The sequence below is a fragment of the Marmota flaviventris genome, chromosome X (genome assembly GCF_047511675.1).
Source record: "Marmota flaviventris isolate mMarFla1 chromosome X, mMarFla1.hap1, whole genome shotgun sequence".
NCBI classification, from domain to species: domain Eukaryota; kingdom Metazoa; phylum Chordata; class Mammalia; order Rodentia; family Sciuridae; genus Marmota; species Marmota flaviventris.
In genome coordinates this window covers 98805592-98816540 of record NC_092518.1, presented here as the reverse complement: position 1 = coordinate 98816540, position 10949 = coordinate 98805592, and the positions used below count along the sequence as shown (strand labels likewise).

Here is a 10949-nt window from a genome sequence, read left to right as displayed (position 1 = left end):
GGAGGAGGAGGAGGAGGAGGAGGAGGAGGAGGATGGCTGAGCAAGATAAGCACAATTAAGTGACAGAGCATAGATTTATTGAAAGTAAAAAAGATAGCAACACTCTGTAAAGCAGATTGGGGGAGGGGGAAAAGGAGGGGCCCTCAAGGGCCCAAGTATATCTTTTATATGCTGAGCTGTGATTGAAGACCTAGCTGCATTTGTTCCCATTGGTTAATTTATTTTCACCTAACTAGAATATAGTTTCCATTGGTTACTTAATTTTCATCTGATTAGAATACAAAATTTATGGCACACTTGTCATGGTGTTAAGCCAAGCCCTTGTGTGTGTGGGACTCTCATGGTAATAGGACTTATCTTTTTTGTGTGGTGCTGGGGATTGAACCCAGGGCCGTGTTCATGGAAGGCAAACACTCTACCAACTGAGCTATATCCCCGGCCCATAGGGCTTATCTTAAACAGAAATATGATGACTCATCTACATCTTGTACTCCAGCTGGCCTTATTCTTGGATCCTGCCTCCACCATCTTGCTATCCCTAAACTCCTACTTCAATAACAGTTTGAGGAATTAAATACAGTGGTCCCCGCTCCCTTATCTTGGGATCTATGGATTCAAACAAAACATGGATAGAAAATATATTTTTTAAATTTAATTTTGGGTCTGTGCTGCATATATACAGACTTATTTTTCTTATCATTGTTCCTTATACAGCACAGTATAAGAACTATTTGCATAGATTTATATTGCACTAGGTATTATAAGCAATCTAGAGATGATCTAAAGTATAAGGGAGGATATACATAGATTTTATACAAATACTATGCTATTTTATGTAAGGGATTTGAGCACCTTCTATTTTGGTATGAGGGATGTCCTGGAACCAGTCTCCATGGATACAAAGAAACAACTATATTGACTCTGCTGATTTCCTCATTTGAACAACAGTTCAGAAATACTTATTTCCTGTTCTGATGGTCAACAGAGTACTTAGTGTTACAGAGCTTTTACACAATGAAAGAGATATCATGACCCCTGATAGTCAATGATTTTAGCTATTGAGAGGTCAGAAAATTTTGGCAGTGGAGTGACTTTGTAAAAAAAACACAAAACTAGGTGTCAAATCTAGGTGACCTGGATTTTATGTCTTCTGAATTTTGACTTTTGGAGAGTAACTTAACCTATGGAAACATTTTTTTGGGGGGTAGGAGTACCAGGGATTGAACTCAGAGGCACTTGGCCACTGAACCACATCCCCAGCCCTATTTTGTATTTTATTTAGAGACAGGGTCTCACTGAGTTGCTTAGCGCCGTGCTGTTGCTGAGGCTGACTTTGAACTTGCGATCCTCCTGCCTCAGCCTCCCTAGCCGCTGGGACTACAGGCATGCACCAGCACCCAGCTTTTTTTTTTTTTTTTTTGAATGATACTAAGGTCTTGTACTTGGTGGGCAAGTGATCTACCACTTAGCTATTTTGAAACTTGAGTTATGCCCATTTGTAAAAATGAAATAGTATCTACTTGGTTATATGAGGGGGATAATGGATAAAATAGTTTAGATGTCCTTGCTAGAGAAGCCATGGAAGGTACTTGTTTACCCCAGCCCTACCCTAACTGCATTTAATAATGTCTGACTAGGAAGTATCAGCACCAATCTGATCCATTCTTTGTAAGCAGATAGAAATCTGAAAATGGCCTAGTGTGTGCTCTGCCTTTGGATTTGATTTAAGCCCATGGGAACCTTCATGAGCATCATGCTTTAACTCTGATCCATTGACCCACCATTTTTTTAATTGACTCTGATATGAAATTGGGGCTTAGGTCTAAATCTTTTTGCCTAGTTTCTGCTGGCCCCTTTCCAGGAATTGCTGACTACTTTCAGAACAATTTGTATCATCTTGCCCAGTTTTCCCAAAAGAATGACTTGGCCCTAATTGTCCTGGAGAATTTCCCTCCCCTGAGGCTTTTATATATCTCTTCACTGTGTCCCTTGGGTGACTCTGACCCTGTTGTGCATCAAATTTAGGTTTATACTCTCTCCCAATTTTGCCGTAGACCAGCCTCCAGCTAAGGAGGGGCTTTCCCAGCTAGTCTTGCCCAACCTCTTTTCTCTGCCTCATTCATGTTTACTCCTAGAGCTTTTTCTTAGGAGTTACAACATGCCCATTGTCTCCAGCAGAGATTAAAGAATGACAAGGACCAAGTATAGAAGGATCATTGGCAATTCCAAAGCTAAGAGTATATTTTGTTGATTCCACTAGAAAGCATTCAAATAGGACTTTTAGTAAATCAAAATGAATTGTCTTTTTAGTGTATTTCTCTCACCAAGGAACAAAGTTTAGCTTATACTTTCACTGAGTTAACAAATCAAGAAGAGACTATCTAGGGCTGGGACCTGGGTTTGATCCTCAAGCACCACATAAAAAGAGAAAATAGAGGCATTGTGTTGTGTCCATCTACACCTAAAAAATAAATATTAAAAAAAAGAAGAGACTATCTAATGAACTTTAACAACTGAGACATGGTACATAATTAAATTGTATTTTATTAACTAAATTGAAGTTACGGCTTTCATATCTACAAACAAAGGCACTGTATCTTTCTAAGATATTATGCTTGTATTATTTTGAATGGTATCTCTCTAATATTATGGATATAATAAGAATACCTTGAAACTGGATCCATAGCATTGAAAGTTAAGTTTAGTATGGTAAAATATTTGCAAGTAATAGAAGATTCAGGGAAAACAAGAAGCTTGAAAAAAATTTCCTGGAGTTTTTCTTGTTTGTTTCTAATAAAAAAGACAAATGAGTTCATTGGAATTGCAATTTCAGGAAAAGGAAAAAACATTTTGAATCTAGATCTCCTTTTTCTTACTATGGTGTCAGCAAATTCTGATAATAAAATCCTCTATGTAGGGTCTGATAAATACTTTCTGACAAAAATGATTACAAAAGAGCCAAAGTAGCTGATATCTGAAAAGCAAATGCTAAATTCCCTAAACAATTAGTTTCTTCCTGTCTTTCCAAGTTCAATTCAGGGAGAAGCATTAACTATAGAAATGAATACAAATGAAAAGACAAATATCTTGGGGGTAAAACATAAAGTTCACAATGGAGAAAAGAATGTATGCATTCCCCTTCTTCATTCAGACTTCTTGCTTTTTACTTGTTTATGTATTTAATGTAAAATATATCTTTAGAATCTGAAAGACTCTGTTAGGTCTGAACCTGTGTTCTGAAGCAAAGGAGATGATTTTTAATCCTTTGGAATATTAGGTGGTATAGAAACTGGATCTAATCTTGTCATTCTTATTTTGGAATGAATAACTGACATTTCATCTATTCTAGAAAAGCATCCAAAAGTACTCTGAGAGCTGGGCACAGTGGCGCATGCCTGTATTCCCAGCAGCTCGAGAGGTTGAGACAGGAGAATAAAAGCCAGCCTCAGCAAAAGCGAGGCGCTAAGCAACTCAGTGAGACCCTGTCTCTAAATAAAATACAAAATAGGGTTGCAGATGTAGTTCAGTGGTTGAGTGCCCTGGAGATCAATTCCATGTACCCCACCCCCAAAGTACTCTGAGTTCTTATGGGTCTGCATGGTTATTGGGCTTGGAGATTGAATCGGGGCAGGAAAAAAAAAATTTATGGAGACTTGAAGGATGAAGGACAATTTGGTGTTGGCCTGAGTCTCTTCATTTTATCAGGGCTGAAATAAAATCTTGTCAGGTTATGTAAAGAAAGATTTGATAAACTTTCAATGGAAAAAGAAATGTATATGTGACACTGAATTTTAACATCAAGGATTTGGGAAAATCAGAAGAAATTTAGACATTATCTAGTTCTTCTGGCTCATTTTACATATGAGAAAACTGACCATTTCTTTTTTTGGTACCGGGAATTTATTTTATTTAGAGACAGGTTCTCACTGTGTTGCTTAGCACCTCACCATTGCTGAGGCTGGCTTTGAACTCATGATCCTCCTGTCTCAGCTTCCCAAGCCACCGGGATTACAGGCATGTGCCACCGTGCCCAGCAAAACTGACCATTTCTTAGGGAAAGTACAGAGTCAACTTTTGTTTGGGAACAGAAGGTTAGAATGGATGACTTCTGAGATTTCATTCAAAAATTTTTACGATTATAATTATTTTATGTGATGGTGTTAGAGATTAGAACCCAGGTCCTTGAGCATGCTAAGTGCCCACTCTACCACTGAGCTACATCGCCCATCCCTACAATATAAATAAATATTTTTTCAAACAGAGTCCGTGGGAGCCAGAGCCTAGAGGAGAATTTAGGTTTGGGGACTTGTCTATTTATGACTCTTTTCGTACTTAAAGATATTTGAAACTTAAAATAATGATGCCTTTGGGTAGTATATTCTGAAGAAAACATAAATCTGCCATTCATATACTTACCTTTGGATTATCTTTTAGTTCCCAGTGTGGTGAGTCATATAGTAAAATAACATTGGCATACTAAGAGGCCATATCAGGAACTAATTAAAAGAGAAAGAAAGTCAGTCAGATGAACTTTATATTTTCCTCTGAATTTTTTGCAAATATAAACTTGAATGCTGATCTGCTTTAAATGCAAATTTTTTCATGACAGTTGCAACTTTTCCTGGATAAAGCAGGGCTCCTCCTACATAAAATCAAAGCTTAAGTTCTAGGGTCATTTAAAACCCATTCAGCAAAGAAGCTGTTTGTTGAGTTAGACTTTAGTGCTATTGCAGATGAATTTGATTACAACTGGACACATTATTCACATAGAGTAAGTCTGAAACTTTAAATTGGGGGAGGAATTTTGGGGTGAGAGGTAATTTGTTTTGAATAATTATTTTGTTTTCTTTATCTTTGCTTTATAGGTTCATGAATCTTTTTGTGGCAAAAATTCTTTGATTTGATATAAAAATATTTTGGGGAAATATTGCCCTTTTGCATTAAGCTATTTTAATGGTTGCTAGATCATCATGTATAGACAGCAGTATTGCTTTAATTTTTATTTTCTGATTAGTCTTTCTTTACCATGAAAAGTATACTTTTTGTATGCAAGTCTGGTCCATTTTAGATGGTAAGGTTAGTTGTATTTTACAGTTCTCTGAGATTATTTTCTGTGTGATTTTTTTCCCCTATAAATGGGAATGTTCCACTTTGTAATAACTTTTCTCTCTTAAGCCTAGAGATAACCACAGAGCTCTTCTAAAATAAATGATTTCATCTATCTTTGCATGATGTTTTGATTTAACTTACAGAACATACATGTCCTCTATATGCATGATTTCATTTGTTTATATATTATGATTATGTATATAGTAGGGTTATTAAAGTAAGAGTTCCAATTTTCACTGCTTTTACTCTGAAATGTTCTAGCACCTTATACCTTTGATACTTGTTTCCCTCTGAAAGAACACATAGTTAACACTTGAATATGAACGTCACTTTTACACACTACACTCACTTTGGATGCTTCCAGATTAGTTTTCTTCTATTAATATGTAAGAAGGTACATGAAACAAAGACATCATCACCAAGGACTTACTGCCTATTTTTGATTGAAATATTATTTAACTATAGAATGTTATAAAGAGTTCCAGACAAGTAAGTAACATGGATGATTTATTATTATTATTTTTATTTTAAGTGGGAAAAGTACTAAACTCAGGACCAAGAGATCTGTTTGCCAGGTCTCCTCCATATAGCTCTGCTAGCTTGGAACAGACACCCCACTCTTCCCTATTTTACTTTCTTCAGCTGTAAAAGAAGCCTGAGTCCTGACTGTGCCTAATGTTATGAAAGACAATAAAACTGTTAGAAATGACTAAATAGTGGGAACAAACAAAGGAGAGGCGAAACACATACAGGATTGATTTATTTCTTTTTGATGCTAAAATCTTACCTTTTGACCAAAAGATGATTTGGGGGTTAGTTTTTGAAAATCAGAGGAATATATCACCTGTTGTAACAGGAGCTGAGCGGGGATGGGTAGCTTGTTCCTCCTGATGTGTTTTTCAGGGTCTTCAAGGAATTCATTAGGAGGTGGCTCCTGGCTATGGAAGCAGAAGGCACCTACCAAAGACATTCTATGTGCTTCCTTAGCTGTATGATGGCAAGTGTTACTGCTTTCATTTTATTGATAAGAAAATTGAGAGTTAGAAAGCCGAAGTGTCTTGCCCAGATCTATGTGGCTCTTTCCATCATTCCATGCAGCTTCTACAGTCACTCTGAGGTAATCATGAGAAGATAAGCTCTGTGGAATTATGTTTCAAATCTGTGTGTGGGTTCAAGATTTATGCTGGAGAGAAGGCTTGGTCCTTGACCCCATGCCAATCCACAGTTTTGAGAAAAAGGAAAAAGAAGTTTTATTGCTTTGCTAGCAAAGGAGAAACAAGTTTTATTGCTTTGCTAGCAAAGAAGAAACAACAGGGGACTCCTGTTTCAGAGGCTGGGATTCAGCCCATCCTGGAAAACAGAGGGCTTTTTAAAAAGCTATTCAAGGGCTACATTCCAGGTGTGCCTGGCAGGGGGGCCCAGGTGGGCCCCGGATGGTGTGTTAGGATTCACTTGTTGTGGAGGACAGATAAGGTAATCTTGTTCCCCGCCCCCAGATTAGGGAGGAGGAAAGGGAGGAGAGAAAAAGAAAAACAGGTCCCTTTTAAAATAAGCAGCAAGGGCTGTATTCAAAAGTGGACCTCTGTTAAAAAATTAAGAGTTGAATGGTACATAGTGAGCAAAATATATGATCCCTGAACTCATGGAGTATTGTCTATTGGAGCAGAACTTAATCAGATAATCTCATGGTAAGTCTCTAAAGGGAAGGTAGTCAGTGCTTTGAAAGCATGTGACAAGGCCTCACTACACAGGTGGCAGCTCATCTGAGGTCTGAAGAATGAGTCACTGTTAACCAAGTCATCCTTCTACATGTTCCTACTCAGATTCTTCTTCTTCTTCTTCTTCTTCTTCTTCTTCTTCTTCTTCTTCTTCTTCTTCTTCTTCTTCTTCTTCTTCTTCTTCTTCTTCTTCTTTTTGTGCTGGTGGTGGGGTGTCTTTTGGCGGTGCTGGGGAATTGAACCTAGGGCCTTGTTAGGCTAGCATACTGGCACTGAGCCACATGCCCAGCCCCCTCTGTTTTCTTTTTAAGCCTCCTACTTACTCCTCCCATTTATTCTCAGGAAGTGAGCTCATCTCCTATTTTGCATAGAAAATAAAAGCCACCAGGTGTGCCTGGACCTTTTATTCTTCTACCTTGTATTTTACAAATACCTCAATTTGCACCTTCACCCATGCTTTTGTCCTATCTCTGAGGAAAACTATCCCTCCACCAGTCCAAGTTTAATCTCTGTTTCCAAACCCATGCCCTCTTCTGGTTTTCTCAAGTATCTTTTTCATAATTACTCCCTTACTCTTCAAAATATTGTACCTCTTCCTCTGAGTTCTTTTCTCAGCAAAGAAAGAGGGGAGAGAGAGAGAGAGACATCTTTTCTTGACCTTGACTGTACAACAAACTCCTTTACAACCCATATAACCAAGGTTCTATAGAAAAAGAGTCCAAGGCACCTCACAGAAGAAATACGAATGGTCAACAAATATATGAAAAAATGCTCAACATCACTAGCAACTAGAGCAATGCAAATTTAAACTACACTGAGATTTCATCTCCCTCCAGTCAGAACGGCATTTATTAAGAATACAAGTAGCAATAAATGTTGGTGAGGATGTGGGGGGGAAAGTACAATCATATATTGCTGGTGGGACTGCAAATTGGTGCAACCACTCCTTAGAAAACTTGTAATGGAACCATCATTTGACCCAGTTATTCCACTCTTCAGCATAAACTTAAAGGACTTAAAATCAGCACACTATAGAGACACAGCCAATCAATGTTCAGAGCAGCTCAATTCACCGTAGTTAAGCTATGGAAGCATTGGAGGTGCTCTTCAATAGATGAACGGATAAAGAAAATGTGGTACCTATACACATGGAATTTTACTCAGCCATAAAGAAGAATGAAAATATGGCATTTGCCCGTAAATAGATGGAACTGGAGATTATCATGCTATGTGTGAAATAAGTCAATCCCAAAAGAAACCAAAGGTCAAATGTTCTCTCTGATATGTGGATAATAACATACAATAGATGTGTTGCGGGGTGAGAAGTGAAGATTCACTGCATTGAATAGGGGGAATGGAAATAGGAAAGACAGTAGAATGAATCAGACATAACTTTCCTAAGTTCATATATGAATACACGACCAGTGAAACTCCACATCAGGCACAACCACAAGAATGGGAAGTTAGACTCTATATGAATGATGTGTCAAAATAGATTCTACTGTCATGTATAACTAAAAAGAACAAATAAAAAAAGGGGTCCATGGGGCTGGGGATGTGGTTCAGTGGTAGAGCACTTGCCTGGCATGCATGAGACCCTGGGTTTGATGCCCAGTGCTTCCAAAGGAACAGAAAACTGGTCTATAATACAACCAACCGCCTTTACTGAGGCCACCAATTACTTCTTATTTTCAAAGGCAACAGATACATTTCAATTTTTGTCTTACTTTCCCCCATGCACTCTCCCCACTGTTTCACATTGCCAAGTACTCAGCTTTTTTAAAAATTGTCTAAAAATTTTTTCGTAGTTGTAGATGGACAGAATGGCTTTATTTTATTTATTTATTTATTTATTTATATGTGGTGCTGAGGATCAAACCCAGGGCCTCATGCATGCTAGGCAAGCACTCTACCACTGAGCCACAACCCCAGTCCAGTATTCAGCTTTTTAATATTCTCTCCTTGAAATGTTTTGCTGTATTAGTTTTCATGATACCAGCCTGTCCTGCCTTTCTGCTTTTCTGGTCACTAGTCTCATTCCTGAGTAAATTCAACTGCCCAAACATCTCTGCAGCTCTCCAGTTGTCTTCTCCATTTTCAATCGATCACTAAGGCCTGTTTTACCTTCTTACAATGTATATGTTCTTTTTATTTATTCATTTTTGGTGGTACAGAAAACTGAGTCTAGGGGAGCTCTACCACTGGGCTACATCTCCAACCATTTTTATTTTTTATTTTGAGAGAAGGCCTTGCCAAATTGTTGAGGCTAGCCTCAAACTTGCAATCCTCCTGGCTCAGAACTTGCTATCCTCTGCCTCAACCTCCTGAGTTGCTGGGATTATGGGTGTGGTCCACTGCTCCCCACTGTGTTCCATCTTTTTAAAAAAGCAATATTGTTATCATAGTATGGGCCTTCATCTTCTCTATCCTAAACTGTTGAAAAAGCCTCCTAAGTTGTTTCTCTCTTTTTGCCCCTCTCATATCTGTTCTCCTAAGGGTGGCAAAAGCCATATTCCTAAATTTTGCATGTTTTAAACTGAGCTATTAGACATAACCCTCAGGTTTAAAACACCTTCAGTATCTATTTTGTATTTTCTTTTATACATTTTTTTTTGGTTGTCGATTGACCTTTGTTTTATTTGTTTGTTTGTTTGTTTATTTCTATGTGGTGCTGAGAATTGAACCCAGTGCCTCACACATGCTAGGCAAGCGCTTTACCACTGAGCCACAACCCCAGCCCTTCAGTACCTTTTTATAACCCTCATGATAAAGTCCAAAATCTTTTAACATGGCTCAAAAAGCATTCCTTCCTATGTACATCTCATATTGTGGCCAAGACAAATGACTTGTAGCTCCCTGAATGAGTTAAGCTTTATCAATTCTCTGTATTTGCTCAATTAATTCTCACTGAGGAAAAAGCCTTCCCTCATCACCTTCTTTGACAAATAAATACCACGTCCTCATCTTTGAGATAGCATAGGTCCTGCTTTTCATAAGGACTCTTACGTGACCACAACTCCCAAGACCCAAGAGTACCTGTACTCTGTGCTTCTAATTGCTTGCCTCCTTCCTGGAATTTAACCACATCTTATAATTGACATTAGTGTCAATCTAGTCCACAACTTGGGTCTGGCAGAAATTCCACACAATGTTCTTTAAACTATCTTCTATTCAATGTTCTTCCAGGAAAAGTAAGATATACAATTTTAGTCAACATTGGAGCAGCCTGTTGGGTTATACAAATATTTGAGGCCTTAGGCAACTCCAAAATACCAAGGAGTCCCTTTTGGTTTTGATCATTAATCTTCTGTCAACTTCCTAATATACTCTTTGATATGCCATTTTGTCTTAACCTACTGATGGTTCTTTCATATTTGCGGCTCCTCTTCCTGTGCTATGCTTGGGGCACTAGATCATTACTAAAATGGGGTTCCCTGTGTCTAGGGCACAGAACATCCACTGAGCTTTTGAAGCCTTTGAGCTTCCTCTCCCGTCCTCTCCCTTTTCTATGTTCATATGTGAATACATGACCAGTGTAACTCCACATCATGTTCAACCACAAGAATAGGAAGTTACACTTCATGTATATATGACATGTTAAAATACATTCTACTGTCATGTATAACTAAAAAGAACAAATAAAAAAGTGGGGGGATCCATTTGATTTGGTGGTAGAGTGCTTGCCTGGCATGCGTGAGACCCTGGGTTTGATCCCCAGTGCTGTCAAAGGAACAGAAAACTGGTCTACACATATAACCGCCTTTACTGGGGTCACCAATTACTTCTTATTTTCAAATGCAACAGATACATGTCAACTTTTGTCTTATAAACTCTTATCTTGGGTCATCAAACGTTGAGCTTTTCCCTATTTTCCCTGTCACCTCTAACCTTACCAGACCCCTGAATTCTTTTTGTCTGAAGTGTGTGTCCCTTCCTTTCCTTTCAGTACCCTAAAAGGAATTTTATCTGTTCTCTTGAGACACTCACTGACATTCCTAAGCATCATCTCTCCCATGAGCTTGAGTTTGTGAATTTTTGCTTTTGGTCCTGGCAACAGGGGAGAAGGGGTCCCATTATGTAAGGAATAATAAAATGGCTCAGCAATCTTTTTGAAATGAGGAG

The 10949-nt window shown here is 38.2% G+C and overlaps 1 protein-coding gene across 2 annotated transcripts in view; it reads left to right on the top strand.

Annotated features, from left to right (window-relative positions):
- The first annotated feature begins 4689 nt into the window (after positions 1-4689).
- Il13ra2 (interleukin 13 receptor subunit alpha 2) overlaps positions 4690-10949 on the top strand; it is a 46584-nt gene continuing 40324 nt past the window's right edge. For both annotated transcript variants that reach the window (XM_027934404.2, XM_071606457.1), the window contains exon 1: positions 4690-4771. The gene's annotated coding sequence lies outside the window, so the exon portion shown is untranslated. The remainder of the gene's footprint in view (positions 4772-10949) is intronic.